Raw genomic sequence first — 17,608 nt, forward strand, 5'->3', positions numbered from 1 at the left:
ACATTGAATGTTTCATTTCATGGTATCAAGAGCATGGTAACAAGTTCCTAGGGCTTGTGTAAGCGGCTGGAGCCAGCCAAGGGTTCTCTCCTGCTGAACAATTTGGGTTGTTCTGGATGGACAAAATTCAGGACTAAATGGATGGCTCAGAGTCAAGGTTTTGAAATTCGGATGGTAAACACACACAGGGCTGGGTATACACCCAGGTGCACATGTGAGAGTAACAACACTGCAGATCTGATGAGAACTGAACTGTGGACTTTCTTCAACTGGAATTATTTTCCAGACATTTTTTTAATGGAGGTTTTCTATTCAATTAATTTGCTCACAGAAGATAGTATTAAAAAAAAAAAACCCAAACAAACCTAAAACAACTGTTTTGTTTTCTGTCAGAAAATGGGAAGTGGAAAAGGAAGTAGTTCTATGTTCCAGCACTCCCTGAGCAGAACCAGCCCTTTCTCCCTTAGCTGATGCCCCACAATAAAACAGCCAAGCAATACCAGACCTGAAAACTGAATAACTGCATTATTCTAGATGTTAATGCTTCTTTATTTCTAGTAAAAGCAATGTGGAATGTAAATTCCACTCAAATGACAAGTCAAGCCCATGAATTAAAACTCAAAATGGTTTTAAAAAACAATTAAATGAACATAAATGTACTTTTTTGGGACCTTGGAAAGGATTTCAAAATAAATATAAAACCCTGGTCGTATCAGTAACTACAAAAAATATGCAATACCAGGGAAAGGTCTCAGCAAAGTGGGAAAAGCACAGATGTGCAAACAGAGCTGAGCAGAAATGTGTGTGCGGCTCATTCACTTGTTTGCCAAAGTGTCATTACTGCAGAACGTTATTTACAGATAAAAAATAGCATATCCTTGCAGTCATGTGGTGCTGCTGGCTCCTGAACTTCCTGCTTATCTGACAGGTTAACCAGCAATTCTGGGCAGAAATAATCTGGCTGCTTTGGTAGTCAGCTCTTGGCCCAGGGAAACTCCTTCATTCAAAGAAAGAAGCAGCCAGCCAGGAAAAGCAGATCTCCAGGTTGGTGTTTTCCTGCTTCCTTTTCAGATCCAGGAGTGCTCAAAGTGGGAGAGGTGGAAGTGCTGAAGTGATCAGACAGGCAGGTTATGGTGGATAAGCAAAGCCCTGCTGCCCCCCTACATTTTGGGTTAATTTGATGCCACTCCACAGCTCTGACGTCTCAGTGGGTGCAGGATGAGAGTAGCACAGCTCGAGTGGCCCCGTGGTGTCCTTTAGTCCTGAGCTCTGCCCTGTCCCCTCCTGGGTCCCACAGACACCAGAGCAGAGCAGCTGGAGGGTGTTCAGGGCTGCAGTCAGCCCCAGGGATCCTGGAAAACCATGGAATTGCACCCAAAACTTGCAGCAGCCACTGCACAGGACTGGCCCTGGCTTTGGGATTAAAGCAGGAAACTGGGGTCCTGTCCTTTTTGGGGTTCCCTCCTCTGTGGAAACCCCAAAAAGGACAATTAACAGATTGCAGATGGGGGGAAATGTCGTGGTGTTGGTTCTTTCTAAAAGCAAAAGAAATAATCCTAGAAATATTTGGGTTGTAAGGGACCTTAAAGATCAACTCTGCCATGGGCAGGTGTGACACCCACTGGAGTAGTTTGTACTGGAAATGCTCCAAAGAATGGATAAGCACTTGAATATGATGCAATACTTTACAGTCATGTTTAAATACTGAGAAATCTCACCTTAGACAACCCCAGAAAGGACATGCAAACACCTCTGTGTCATACTGAGGAATGATGATAGGCTCTACAAAGTGTACAGGTAGAGGGAAATGTACAGGGCATCACCCCTGTGCAAAGGGGAACAGTGTAGGAACAAGCAGAGCTGCAGGGGAGGAAGAGACATCATCTAAATCTAGTGTGGTCAAAAAAAAAAATCAATGTCAACCTTAGAACTGCACAGGAATATTGGAGGGACAATTAGCATTGGGTGGTGCAAACCACCAAGACCATGAAAGTGCACATACTCTTTTCTCTTTAGAGTGTTAGCAGGACATCAAGGTGGAATTGAAACATTTTATAAGTCTGTTGCTTGATCCCACTGTGAGTTTCCCCAATCACCAAAAAAATCCAGCCATAATCACTGCACTCTCAGCTGTGCTGTGGTTTGGAGCTCCTGCTCTCTGCTGATGCCACTCTCAGGTGTCTGTGCAAACACCACAAGTGGAGCACTCCCCTCTGAGCTCATCTCCTGCTCCTCCAGGGCTCAGGAGGGCTGGGTGCCAGAGGGTTGAGACTTCAGGGGTGTTTTTCTTTGGGCTGTGGCCGTGCCATGAGAGCAGCAAAGCTCAGATGCTGAGATTTGCCATCGCTTCCAGCCTGCTCCTTGCTTCTGCAGGAGAGGCTCTGAGATTTCAGGGCTGGGGAAGCTCCTTGGAGCCTCTTTGCAGATAAAACTTGGTCACAGCTCACCAAGGCCCTGCTGATACTGATGCTTTAGGATTTGAGCTTTTCTATTTCCATCTCTCTGTAGCCCTGCAGTTCTTTAGTGTGTAACTCTGAGCTCCACACCCAGTGCCAGCTGCTGCTTTCCCATTTTGGGCAGACACAACAATTCCTCTCCAGGCCTGGCAATCAAGGACACCTCAGTGCCTCAGGGCCCAGAGATGGAAACCAAAGTGAGTTGGGGCAGCAAACTGGGGCTCAATGACTTCATGACCTGAAGCTGGAATTGGAGGATGAGCCCCCAATCTGTCCTGCAGGGCTCCCCTGCACCTCCTCAGGAACCGCGGCCTTGCCTGGCACTGCTGTCACCCCTGAGCCCTGCAGGGACAGGGGCAGCTCGGTGACATTGCCCAGGTCATCCCTCATGCCTTAGGGTTCTGCTTTTTATATTTTTTTCATCTATTTGTAACCCTGCAATTCTTTAGTGTGTGACTCCAAACTCCATGTACAGTGCGAGCTGCTGCTTTCCCATTTTGGGCAGACACAACAATTCCTCTCCAGGCCTGGCAATCAAGGACACCTCAGTGCCTCAGGGCCCAGAGATGGAAACCAAAGTGACTTGGGGCAGCAAACTGGGGCTCAATGACTTCATGACCTGAAGCTGGAATTGGAGGATGAGCCCCAAAATGCAAATGGCCCAAAGTTATAAAAGTGTGAAACCTGTGAGCCGTGGGGCATTTTGGGTTGGTCTGCCCTGGATGTACCTGAAGGGCCTTCTATCAATAGAACTGCTTCTTATTGCCTTCACTCTTTCAGGACTCTGTTTTTAAGTCCCAATAAAAGGCATCAACACCCCAGAGCTTTTGCAGTTAAAAATTCCAATTATTAATGTAACCTCCCTGATAGCCCTGAGGAGTGGCTCTTTCTTCTTCTCCAGCTTCCTCAGGACACAGAAACTGTGCTCAGCTTTCCCCTTCTTCCCTTCCCTTTTCTCGCCCATCTGACCCCCAGGGCACTGCAGCAGCCAGAGCTGGCAGAATTAATTAAGTTAATCATTACCTGCTGCAGCTCTGGGGTCGCTGCTGCAGGTAACTCAGCTGATTAACACCTGTGATCCTGCAGTGCTGCTTGGTTAAACCTTTGCATTCTTCCTCATGGGATTAATGCCATTTTACAGATTTGTGCTTGGGTTTTTGGATCCTGGAGCAGCCAAGCTGCTCCAGAGCTCCTCATCTTCTCAAGCTCTGCATAAACACTTTTCCATAAGCAGCGCTCTTGTTTCACTGAGCAACAGCAGCAAATCATTGAATTTCTAAGAATTCTGAAAAATAAAGTTCCCAGGCTTTCCCAGCTGTAAAACCCTCAGAAAGGCTTCTCTTCCCTTTTCTGCACTTGGGTTTCTCTGGCAGAAGTGTGGCTGTTACACAGCAATTTTCTTTCCATGTTTTTAAAGTGGCTGATTTTAATTTGGATCTATTTTCCCCTGCAAATCCTTCCAGTCAATATGGAATTACATAAAGCAGCTTTTTGAAGAGAAATTGTATCTGGAGAAGTTTCCACTCTGTGTGTGTGTATTTTACACAAACTATTTATTTTTTATGTCTTGGTGGCACTATCATTTTTGATGACCTGTGCTCTACCAGACTGACCTCAAAGACATAAAATGAAAAAAAATGATGCAATAGTTTTGATCCTTCCACATCAAGAGTGCTGCTTTCAAATAAGGACAGGGGACAAAGTTTACTTGGATGATGGGAGGAAAGTAATTTTTTTTTCTTATCCCCAAAAAGCTGAAAATAGGTTGAAGTGACTTAGAAATGTGTTCCTTTCATATAAATGTAAAATGCATGTAGTGTATTTTACAATTTCTTCCCATTAAGAAAGGGAAGAAATTGTAAAATTTATAATGAAAAAAGATTTGTACAGGTTTATCTGGAAAGGGCAGTAAAGTTTCCAATCATGAATGACTGTCAAATGCTCTTCCATAAGGGATCATCAAAATTTCCCAACAGCTAATCTTGAATAGAAGGTGAATTCTTTGCATGTGCAACACAAAACCTGAAATAAAATACAATTATTGGCTTCAGCTCTCCGTTATTCTCAACAGGGTAAAAGTACTGTGTAAGTTGAGAAAGCTCCCAAACACATTTTTAGAAAAATGATGTGGTTTAGGTGTCCTCCACCAGGCAGCATTATTGATAATGCAAACAAAAATATTCCAGAGTCCCACACATCAATTTTGATTTTCTGAGATCATGGCTGCAGTAGCTGACAATGGAAATGAAATATTCAGCTTTGTTTTCTGTCAGAAAACAGAGCTGCCATGGTGCTTATGAAATAACACCTCCAAGAGAACTTTTAGGCTGGACTGACCATTAATCAGTTTATGTTCTGAATACTGAGCATTCATGGTATTCAGGATTTTTATCTTTATGTGCCCCAGACGTTTGAGTCAGGTTTCTCTGACCATGGCAGCCTGTTCTGGGACCTGGCACAGCTGAAGTGGTCAAAAAGGAGCAGAACCCTGTGTAAAACTGCTTTTACACTTTTCAGAGCTCTTGCTGCCCTGAAGACCTTCCTGTCTGCTCCTGCAGAGCGTTTTCCATATTTTCTGTCTCATGACTGAAACAATTCAAAATCAAGAGGGTGTGCAATAACACCAAACATCTATTTGGGCTTCATCTTCTTTGCCATGAAGCACATTAACCATTTTGGGGTGGTTTTAAAGAATAAGCAGACACTTCTACTGAGTTGTTTAATTTTTTTTTAACATCCAAACCTGAATCCATTAGTGTCTCTATTGGTAGACTCATAAATCTTTATCTGAATGAAAGTTCCTCCACTGTTTTTTCCAGTTGGCTCCATGTGCTGGCTTATTTCCATGCTGAACATCTGCACACATTCGTGCTATCACTTAAACCTTCAACACAAAGTTTACTTTGGATTTAAAGAATCTGTTTGATGCCATTCATTCACACATAACAGCAACATTTTCCACAGCACCAGCATAGTTCCCAATTATTTTTTAGTATATATAGACGAGGGGAAAAAAAAATGTTTTATCTACCTTACAGAGCTTCAGACTGGCAGGATGTTTAAAAGAAAAAATGTCTTTGCTCTGATTTATGAGAAATCACAAGTAATACAGATTCCCCCCTGGGGATATTTCTGGGGAAGTGGAACCACGTGGAGATTGAGCTCCCTCCTGGTGTGCCCGGACTGTCCTGTGGGTGCTGTTACAATCTGGGGCACAGCAGCTCAGGAGCCTGAGCTAAAGCAAGCACGAGGATTTATTGCAGAAGAGAAGTGCAGAATGTTTGCTGAGTAAGCCAGGACTTCTTGCATTATGCCAGGGATTTAAAGGGACAAAAAAATCCATCCCAGCAGCAAATCTTGGGGCACTCCGCATTAACCTCTCTGTATGTCAAGAGTTAGAACTTTCTTCCTCTCCTTTGTTTTTCCTATCTCACCAATGCATTTTAATCCATGGCAGAAAATTACCTTTTACCCTGCAGTTTTCAAATTTCCCTAATAGGCTTTGGGGATGGATTGGGTCAAAAGCCTTATAAAACCAGCACTAGATGATCTCCCTCTGATTGCTTTTATTCTGTGGACCTTCCTGATGGCACTCAACAGATCTGTGGGGCAAGATTTTGAATGAGGCCAAAGGGAGGGTAAGGATTTGCCCCTCTTTCCCCACTTTATAGATATTCTGGAGTTAAATATTCACATTTATCAGCCCCTCTGAGACTCTGAACTCGACATAGCAGCAGCTGCTTGTCGATAATTTAGACAGGAGGAAATCTGAGAATGTCCAACATATAATTACCCTCTTTGTGGAAGGACAGATTCACATCTCGGTGAAATAGATGGACAAGAGCAGGCTCTGAAGTGCTGCCGTGAATTTCAGTGGCTAAAAAATCCTGGTTGTATCCTTTGGGAGACTATTTTAGGAGAGAAAAGCACTGTGCATCACATAATCTGCTACTGAAGTTGTGCTCTACAAGCCAGGACAGCCCTGGCTCCCACCTGGGAGCTGAATAACCTGAGTTGTGTTCCTTGTGTTCTAACAACTCCTGAGCTGCTGTATTCCCACTGAGGTGCATGAAAGAAAAGGATTCTTCCTCCTCCTTCTTTTCAAGCTGAGCTAAAAGCTTTTTTCCTTGGAGTGCTTTGAGGGAAGGTGGGAGAAGGTGGGTGTTGCATCAGCTGAGGAGGAAAGCACACGACGGAAAAGCTCCTCAGCACCAGGGAAAAAGTTCAAGGGCAGCTGGGGAAGAATCCTAAAATCTTTGGGAATGTTAAGAGGAGAATAAACAATCAGATGCTTAGTTATGTAAATTCAACTAAATCATCTCCAAATGTGGCTGTCAGTTATTTGTTCTAAATCTAAAGATTTGGGGCCCCGGTTTTGGTCTGTGTGGTGGGACAGTCTCATCTGTCATGCCACAAACCCCTAAAACTGGTTTTATCCAATTACCTGCATTTCTGAGGGAAAGAATCAGGATCCAGCTTCGAATCTTTGCCAGGTTTGCTTTTTCCTTTATCACATGGGAGGCTGGCAGGTGGTGGGTTCAAAAGCAAACCACAAGGAGGTTTTCCATGGCTCGTGGGATTTGTCGCATGGATCTGGCACCACGTGTTCTGGACTCCAAATATTTACAAGGTTGCAAAAAGTACTCAGATCAATTCAAGGGAGAAAAGCCTCTGGGTGGCAATAGGAGACAAAACCATCACCTTTTACTGAGATTCAGGTTTTTGTTGGCTAGAAAGTTTCACTTGTGTAATTCTGTGCTTGGCCTTCTCTTCTACTTCCGCAAACTTCCCCAACATTTGGAGAAAGTCCAGAGGAGGCACCAGGATGGTCAGAGGGATGGAGCAGCTCTGCTGGGAGGAAAGGCTGAAGAATTGGGTCTGGGGAAACTTTATGTGGGTTCTTCTGAAAGAAGGCCTAAAATAAGAGTGGAGAGGGAATTTTTGTAAGGACATGGAGTGACAAGAAAAAGGGGGATGGCTCTAAACCAAGAGAGGGGAGGTTTAGATGGGATGTTGGGAATTGTTCCCTGTGAGGGCGGGCAGGCCCTGGCACAGGGTGCCCAGAGCAGCTGTGGCTGCCCCTGGAGCCCTGAAATGTCCAAGGCCAGGTTGGACATTGGGAACTGGAGCAGCCTGGGACAGTGGAAGGCAGCCCTGCCATGGCACTGGATGGGCTTTCAGGTGCCTTCCAACCCAAACCATCCTGTAATTTTAAAATTTGTTGATTCACCTTTTGTTCAGATTCTACATGGCCATTCTTGAATATTCTTTATGTAATGAAAACTGTTATTCCTCCTCTGAAATTAACACATCTCTTTAGTCAGAGTGGGAAAGTAACTCTGGGTCACTTCACTGCCTGAGGTGCTCAGTCCTGTAGGAACAAATCTGCTCAGTTTAGCTGTGGTGTACTTAGAAAAAGTGCAATGGGAAACCTGAAAAGATTGATTTTGTTTAGGAGTTTGCAAGAACAATAAATAGGTTGGGTATAAACTACCAAAAAAACCTGCCAGTTTTTGGGTGAGCTGTGCAGTGTTTACATCTTAAGGTTATACTGATGGCTGATTTATTTTTAATTATTTTATTTTTATTGTCATTATTTTAATACTTTTGATTTTACTGTTTATTTTTATTCTTTTTCCTACCTGAATTTCCTGGCTAGCAAACACTGCCAATGGCTTTAAAAGTGAGCCAAAACTGGGTGAAAAATACTGAGCTGTGTAATCATAAGTGAAAATGAGTCCGAGGGAAGTGTTTTTCCAGGATTTCAGGGTCTTCCCAGACAAACTGAGCCAGGAGCTGAGCACAGCTCTGTGGTGATGTGCATTGCTTAAGGGCAACAGCACAACCTGGTGGTTTCTGGTTATTCCAATGCATCAGGATCTGCACAGGAATTTCCCTTCCCCAGAATCCAGCTGGTTCCCTGCACAGAGCTGAAGCCTGTTTTCATTAATTCAAATGTAAGGTTCCATTTTACCCGAGGTTTTCAGAATAAATAGAAAACAGCAGACTGCAAGGGCATTTGCAAAAAAGATGAAGTAACAGGTCCTTCCCAACATGCCTGATTCTGAAACCTCAGGGTGCTGGATATGTCTGAATTTTGCTTTCAAGATAATAACTAAAGGGATATAACTGAGAAAAAAAAATCTTGCAATATGTACTATGCAAATTTTGGGGAAAAAAACTAAAAAAAAAGGACAAAAGGAAAGTGTGAGCAGAAAAAATTGGAAGTTTGCCTTGCTTTTTCTATTATGACAAAGCCAAGCAAGGTATATAATGCATTTACATAGACTGCATATTCAGACACCAATAATAATATTTATTCTCTTTCTTGTGTGTCTTCAGGGTAAGTGGCGTTGGTCAGAGTGTAACTTCTGAGGTGGCAGTGAAATGAAATGGGTGGCAAATTGCTCAGAGAGAATTTCCAAATAAAATTAATTACATTTTGTGTTTTGCATGGTTGTGAAGCACAGGCTGTGTGATTGCCAGCAATGCAGATGTGGGTGCTGAACAAAACATCTTGAAAATGACAAGTTCAGTTCATTTTCTGATCATGTAGGTTGGGACAAAAGCCACTGACTGTGATGAGAGAGGGGTTTCCAGTCCAGTGCTGGGGCTGCTCCTGACACTGGGCAAGGCCTGCCATGGGCAGGAACTCCTTCCACCACCCCGGGTTGCTCCAAACCCCATCCAGCCTGGACTTGGACACTTCCAGAGAATGGGAGTCCCTGAGTTAAGCTCAGTCCTGCTTAACTTGATACAAAGAACCCTTGATTTCACCTGTGTGGCTTTGGAGCTGAGAGCAAAGGGATTTTCAAAGCCACTGGAGGACTGGAGTGCTTTGGGGCAAAAGGTTCATTGTTTTTATGCAGTGAATATTCCTATAGAAGTGTCTCCACATGGGAATGCTGAGGTGTCTCATTGCTTCCTCTTTGTCCTTTAGCCCAGTCCATGGCTGAGGAATGACTCACAATCACTCTCAAGAAAGCACTGGAGTCCACTGCAGGTGTGTGTGATTCATGCATTTAAACTGACTCTAAAGCTTTCTCTTTTCTCTTACGTTATTGTGACCCAATGTATATGAATCCTGCTGAAATTCATGAAAATACTTGTTATTCTGCTTTGGTTTATTACAAAGGAAATACATTGTTACGTAAATAGGACAAAATGCTTTGAACTGAAGTGAGGATATTTCTGAGAAATTGTACAAAGAGCTTTGGAACAGTGTAGAATGGGAAGGAAGGAAGGAAGGAAGGAAGGAAGGAAGGAAGGAAGGAAGGAAGGAAGGAAGGAAGGAAGGAAGGAAGGAAGGAAGGAAGGAAGGAAGGAAGGAAGGAAGGAAGGAAGGAAGGAAGGAAGGAAGGGAATCGTCTTCTTTTCCTTGAGTGCTGAATTAGGGGACAAAATGATCAAAGGCCAAATGCTGCTGTTCACAACCTTTCCCTGTATCCCAGTGAGGCAGTTCCTGAATCCCTCCGGAGCAGCCATGGGAAGGATGTTGAGCTGTCAGCTAACCATAACCATGGACAGAAACCAAACCCCTGAGATGGAAGCTTTCCCAGCTTCCCACACATCCTGCTCCAGACTAGAGCAACCAGAGTATTTTTCAGAACTCTAAAAACCCTTGGCAAGCACAGGGATGTCAGGTCTCCCTGCCTGATGTGCTTTGATCACTCTGTAATTATTACCCATCAGCTCAGACACTGATTTGTGCTTTGCTCAGGAGCAGCAGACAGTGCTGATGCCTGGCTGGAGAAGCTCAGATCAGCTGGGTTGAGCTGACATCTCCTCCTGCCATGGGTGCTGGGTGATGCCTGGGGCAGCACTGACAGGGTTAATTCTTTACTCTCCTTCCCCTGCTGTTTCACAAAGTTATTCCATATTTTCATGTTAGCACAAAGGATTATCAGGAATAATTTAATGTACTACCAGGGACATCTTCCTGTCATGGAATCACTAAGGTTGGAAAAACCCTTCAAGAACCTCGAGTCCAATCAGTCCTGTTCCACATTATGTCACAGAAGAAGCTGGCTTGTACTGAGCATTAATCTGGTTATAGATAATAAACCCAGCCCAGTTCCATAATCTGACCCCTGGGCTGACTGACAGGGACTTCACCCAAAAACATCTTTCCCAAGGTGCAAGCATTTCATTGGTCCAGCACCTGGGGGGCAGAAAGATCAGACCAATGAGCTGTCCAGACCCAGGAGGTTTGAATAAAAGCAAGATCAGAACAATCAAAAATGCTGTTTGCTGGTGACCAGCGAGGTTTGTCAGGGTCCTGTCCCTGATGCTCGATTGCAGTGGGAACATGTGGTGACCCCAATGTGATGAAGAACAATCCAAATACACAACAATTGTCCTGCAGGAAGAGCAGAGGGAGGCACAGGGTAGTGCCTGCAGAGCCTGTCCCCACAGCGAAAAGCTGGAAAAAGACAGAGGCAAGTAGAGCCCTGCAGAAAAAAAGTGCAAAAATTACAGCCAAAGGGCTCTATAAAACCAAAAAACTGGAGAAGCTGAAAATACAAGAAAAACCCCACAGAAGATATGGGGGGGCTTTGTCTCTGTGCAAGACCACCCAGTTCTAAAGGAATGGAAACTGCTTGAGGAATGGGACATAGATTATGATAAAAAAGCATTATTAGCATTAATAACATGAGCTAAAAACCACAACCTCTAAGAGCACAGGCACGCCTCCATTGGGCGTGGCCCAACCCCATGCCAACCTCTGAGAACACAGCCACGCCTCCAGCAGGCATGGCCCCACCCCATGCTCACCTCTGAGAGCACAGCCACGCTTCCAGTGTGATGGTGTTCACAGGGATCCAAGGATGAGGGAAGAGATGAGGATCTGACTCCGTGTTTCAGAAGGCTGGATTTATTATTTTGTGATATATATTATATTAAAACTAAACTAAAAGAATAGAAGAAAGGATTTCATCAGAAGGCTGGCTAAGAATAGAAAAAGAAGGCATCAATAACAAAGGTTTGTGGCTCGGACTCTCTGTCCGAGCCAGCTGGGCTGTGATTGGCCATTAATTAGAAACAGCCACACGAGGCCAATCACAGATGCACCTGTTGCATTCCACAGCAGCAGGTAATCATTGTTTACATTTTGTTCCTGAGGCCTCTCAGCTTCTCAGGAGAAAAAAATCCTAAGGAAAGGATTTTCCTTAAAATGTGTCTGTGACCCCTCCAGTGGGCGTGGCCTCTGCCCCAACACTGCCTCCATTGGCGGGTGTGGGAATTACATCCTGCTGATGTCAAACGCAGAAGCAGGGCCCCTCCAACGCCTCGGCCCATCCTGTCACTGCCACTGCCCCTCAGAGCCTTGCAACATCTCCTGATATCAACAGTGAGTTTGCCAGAGCGTGGGAAAAGGCCCTGCAGGGTGTAAAAAGCATCTGAGAGTGTTATAGCATAGGAAAATTAGTAAAGAAGGCTGCCCAAAAAAATGGCATTGGCCGCGTAGCAGAGCCGCCTGTCGGCAGCAGGAGCAGGCCACCGTCTCACCCGTGGCTTCCTAAGTTTGGGCAGTCAAGAGGCAAACAGAAAAATTCTAACAGCTCCAGCCAAAGCAGTGCCAACAAAAGCAACGCCAAGTTCTGCACCTCAAACATCAACAGAGCTTCACAGCCTCTACTGCTTCAACTGTACAAAGGTTCTCATATTCAACAGACTCTAATAAACCAATTACATGTGCTAAGGGTAAAACTGTAGAAAGGGTGTCACACAAGGGTTATAAAAATACACAACTGTTTATTAAATATGCCCTGGAATTCATAGTACAATGTTTATTATTGTTGTTTGTAAAATCAAAATTAACAACTCTCTGATAGCTGATTCTGTTACAGTTACTAAGAAAGTATTATGTTGCTGTCTCAAGTATGGGCTACTGTGCATTAAAAATATCCTAGAATGTATATTAGGAAGTTTATTCATAATCCTTCTATCATCATTACTTGCAATGCTACTAGATCAACCTAGAAAACTCAAAGAATTTACTTGTTCTAACATTCTAGATCTGTTAAGGCATACACATGCACGTTAATTTAGTAATGTCATAAACAAATTCCAGTTGCAAAGTTTTTCAACTGAGAATTCGCCACCTGTCATCATTTTAAAAACTAAAGTCACATATTGAAGTCAATAACAAATTTCTAACAAAAGGAAGAAAAGTATATTACTTGCACTGTTACCATAATAACTGAAAGATTAAAATGCCTATATTTCTTTAATTATTCATAAGTTGTTCATGTTGAATTTTTTTTATTCCCAAGTGCCACACCTACGCATTTTTTGAACATTTTCAGGGATGGTTCCATTTCCTTTCACCCTTTCAGTGAGGAAATATTCCCTATTATCCAGTCAAACCTCCCCTAGGCCATTGGAGGCCATTCCCTCTGGTCCTGTCATTCTCACCTGAAAGACAAGCCCCACCTGGCTGTGACCCCCTTTCAGGTACTTGGAGAGAGCAAAATGTTGACAAATGAATGTCAAACACCCACTCAGAAAACAATCCTGGTTTTCCTGCTGGGATAAAGGAAAATTCTCCTTTTTGCATGCTAAATTGAGGGATAATAGAGAGGGTCTGCACTGTGTTTGCCCCCAAAGTGGAAGCTGCTTTCAGTACACACAGATAGTGAATCATCCTTTACCCAGAGGAGTACAAATTCTGTCCTAAAAATTCACTGTGTTCCCATATTTGTCCACCAAATTGTGTCCTCACTGCTGTAAATTTTGTATTAAATTATTTAGGTCAGCTTAAATTTGGAAAGCAACAAAACGAGCACCATTTTTTTGCCTCATTTACATGTCTGTGGTTGCTGTAACACAGTTTGCTTCCTAAATTAAAGTGATGCAAGCAGTCTGCCAAGGAAATGCACGGCAATATTTTTTGGTTATATTTTTAAAAAGCTAGTTGTAACTCTCAGTCATTAACCCAAAAATAGGTGGACACGTGGAGACTAAAAATTCAGATTTCTTCCAGCATGCACTGGATCTGTGGATACTCTGGTTTGAAGTTTCATAATTTTCCTATGAATGAAGAGCATTTTGAGTCTTTGCTGAATGGTTTGAGCATATCAATATCTGTGATCCTGTGATTAAGGCCTGCCTAATGGCAGGTATTGTCAGGATCCAGAGGATCATATTAAAAGCCATTAATAGCTCCATGCTGTGCTCTGACATGATGCAATCCAGCAGCTGCCCCGTGGAGAAACACTCCAGGCATCGTGTCAAAGGGACACAATGCTAATAACTGGGTTAGGATGGGTTTATTTCATCCTGATGGTGCCAGAGCCCTTCCTGTGCCTTTGGACAGGCTCCTCCTCAGGGCCTGCCCTCATCCCACCTCTTGTTTTCACTGCTGCTGAGATTCCAGCTCCTGCCAAAAACTCCAGACCCCATTTCTGGCTGGCTCTGTCCCAGGCAAACATCTCCCAGTTCCTCAGTGCTTCCCATAAACATTTCCACACAACTCTGTCAGCTCCTGCTGCCTGACATTCCTCTGGGGATGCCCTGTGTGGGCTGACAAAAGTTGCTTTTGGTTTCCCTGTGTGGGTCCCACCTTTCTGCTCCCACCAGATGCCCCTTGTCATAAATGGGAATGTTTTTATCACTGAGGCTGCTCATAGCTTTGCATGGAGTGACCCAGCACAGCTTTCCAAGCAAGTTCTGGTGGTGTTGGTACTGCAGGCCTTCTACTTTCTTTTTTTTTTTTTTTTTTTTTTTTTTTTTAATATGTATTATTTTCTCCTACTCTGGAGAACCTCCGTGCTGATCCCAAAAAACTGAATCCCCATTTCTCGTGCACCAGATGCTCAGCACAAACTAAATTCCCCCTGCCCAGGTACCCATCATGGTAACACCTGTCTCAGCATTAGCTGGAAATCATTTGCATGGTGACACTCTGGGGTCACCTAAGCCCAGAGGGACAATGATTTGGGAAGCACAGAAAGAGCTGGATCCATTCACTTGCATTCCCTTTGGTCAAACATCTTCTTTCCTGTCTGTTCTGGTTTAATTATCCCAGCAACATTTGATAAATTTTACTCCTTGCCCATCTACTTTGGAATAGCTTCCAGGTTTCTCTGTAAAACACCAGATTCAGGCCCTTTCCTATCTCATGCACCAATACCTAATTTTCACACAGATTTTTAATTGATTGCTTTTCTTGGTGTTATTTTATTTTGCTGTTTTACAGCTGCTGTTAACATTTACTAGAGGAATTAATTTACACTCTGCGTGGAAGGACATCACTGCAGATATTTTGGCAACATGAATTGTGACTAAAATTTGGGGAGGGGGGTGTGGAATAAAAGGAGGAGGAGAGGAAAGGCAGCAAAGGAGGGTGAGCAAATTGCTTTTCCCTTTTCAATGGTTAAATCCTAACCACTGGTAAATGGCCTTTCAGTGGGGAGGGCAGCTCATTTGTGATACAGGTACAAATGAGCTCAATCAGAGAAGCAACCCCACAGGCACTTCCAATTCTTTGTGTGACATTCAAACCCTCCAATGTTTTCAGCAGCTGATGATGGGATTTGCCCTTTCTTTTTTTTTCCTTTTGCGTGAACGCTAAAATTAAAATCACTTGAACGCTTCCACCGAGCCAGTCCTCGCCATCATGCTTTATTCCTCCAGGGGCTCTGGGAAATAGACTGAGAGTCTCTGCCAGCCTGAATGATGCTGTGATTCTGTTTTATGGAAGCTGAGGGAAGGCAGTCCATGTGAAACTCAGCAGCACCCACCCAGCCACCCACCTGTGGGCTCCCTCCAGCGTGAGCTGAGCGAGTTGTAGCTTTGGCAAAAATGAAGGCACAGGGGTTTGTGCCATGAGGTTCCATCCCTGCTTTCCAAATCCATTTTCAGACAGAGCCCTCACTGCAGCCCTCATTGGGGTTGATTATTTTGCACATAGGAGTCACAGCTGTGCTGGTGGCTCCAACAAGAAGCACTGGCAGCTCCTGGGAGGGCTGATCCCAAGTGGTTTTCCTTCCCCAGGGGGGTGGCTGCCAGCTAAGGAGCCCAGGAATATTCTGCATAACATCTTTTGGTTATTGCGTGTAGTGACTTCTAGAAAATGCAGCCTCTGAATCCCAAGGGCTGGCTTCTGTTTGTTGTGGGGAATGGATGGAAATGATGCTTTTAGTCAAGATTACCACCAAAAGGTCCTTATTTTTGGTGATATGTTGAGAGAAAAACTAGAAAACTGCAGCTATAACAGTGGGGTATTTCAAACAAACCAAAAAGGATGGTGATGTCCCTAACTTTTGGATGTCTGAATGCAATCCAGGATTTTCTTATGCTCTTGGGTACATCTTTCAATTTCCCAGGCTCCTTGGTCTGACAGCTTAAACAGAAAGTCTTTCAGGACTCTCTTCATGCGTTTTGCACTGAATCTGCCTCCAGGCAAAAGGGAGAAAATGAGCAGAGAATCAGAACAATCCTGCAGCCACTAAAACTCCTCTCCCCAGCCGAGGTCCGTGAGCTCTGCCAGGTTCTCCTGCACTGCACTGAAGTTTTCCCTTCCTGTTTTGACCTCTTGCAACTCCTGCTAAGGGAAAGTATGCTGCAGGACCATTTTTGGAGTTGAAATGCTCTGACATGATAGAGGGCAAGGGATTGGAAAAGTTGGTGGTTTAAGCTTGTACAGTTTCCATCGTGCAAATGAAAGTGGAAGGAAGGAAAGAGAAGTTTATGGGGTCCTTGAACCATCAGGGATCTGCATAGGGCAGGATGATCATGAGCAGAATATACTGTTATTAAAGATAATTCTAACTCTTCTATAATAAAGTATTTCCTAATAGTTCTACATGGATAAGCCTTGTAGAATCTATAAGGTTATCTATAAGATAAGCCTAAGGAATCAATTTGGCCTCAACATTTCGATCTGTACCCTCAAAATCCATACTGAGCATCATATTTTGCACATCCCCTTACCTTTCACTTAATGTTATGTACTTAATATATAAATATACAGCAACACCTGAGGGAGTCTCCTGTATTTTAGCAGGAGGCCACCTGTTCTGCCAGGGCTGTTTTTTCAAGCAGATGGCCCCATGATGGATTATCTGCTCCTCGCCCATCGCAGCGCCTTCCTGAACAATTTGCACTGATGTTTATAATGAGGTTTTCCTGCTTACACAACACTTGCACATCCACAGGACAAAGTGGCCTTCTGCTGAAAAGCCACCTAGCCTGAGAAGTTTGTTTCTGTGCTGGGGAAGAGCTTTCCAAGCCTGTTCCCAATGGGATCTGGCAAGACCCTTTGGAAGAGGTTGGCGTGTGGTAACAAAATAAGCACAACTTCTCTCAGGCTCATCTGTTAAACCCAAAGTTATATTTATTTCATGAAACAGAAAAGCCAAAAAAATAAAATCTGCTGGGAATTACAAAAAACGAAGGGAAAATGGCTCTGGAATTTTTTTTTGTAATGATGAGGAAAAATAAAGTGTGTGCTGATGTTGGCCAGCACATCACAGAATCATTTAGGCTGGAAAAGCCCTGTAAGATCAAGTCCAATCACAAACCCAGCATTGCCAAGCCCACCACTAAGCCATCCCCAAGTGCCACATACACAAATCTTTGAAATCCCTCCTTCCCCACACTTTTCCTGCTGCTGGAGCACAGTTTTGGGGAGGTGCAGCCCAGCTGCATGGGGGCTGCAGTGACGTCTCAAACCTCCTCTCCACAAACCTCAGACCTACAGCAGGGCACCTGGGGCTTTTTCTCATGACAAACACCCAATTATCCCCACTAAAATCCGTGGCTGTGACACATTCAAGAGCTGTGACCCTTTAATGGGATCGCAGGCTGGGACACGCTGAATTTGCTCCCTCTGGAACTTCCCACCCGCAGGTCCCAGCAGGTCCTGATGCCAGGATCAATTTTTTCATTCCTGTTTTCACTGTGCTGGATGAAATTGGAATCTGAAAACTGCAGTGGCTTGGGCTGAACCTTTGAACATCCTTATGGCATTTCCATCAGAGACGTCATCTCTCTTGTGGGTGCAGAAACTCAGAGGCAGAAGATCATGTTAGACAAAGCCTAAAATAGTGAGAATTGGGAGGACTGGGAAGAATTTCCACTTTTTAGATACAAATTCTACTTAAGAGATTCAAATGAGCTCATTGATCCACCAAACCTCTTAGCTA

This window comes from Molothrus aeneus, chromosome 10 (assembly GCF_037042795.1).
Source record: "Molothrus aeneus isolate 106 chromosome 10, BPBGC_Maene_1.0, whole genome shotgun sequence".
Taxonomy (NCBI): Eukaryota; Metazoa; Chordata; class Aves; order Passeriformes; family Icteridae; genus Molothrus; species Molothrus aeneus.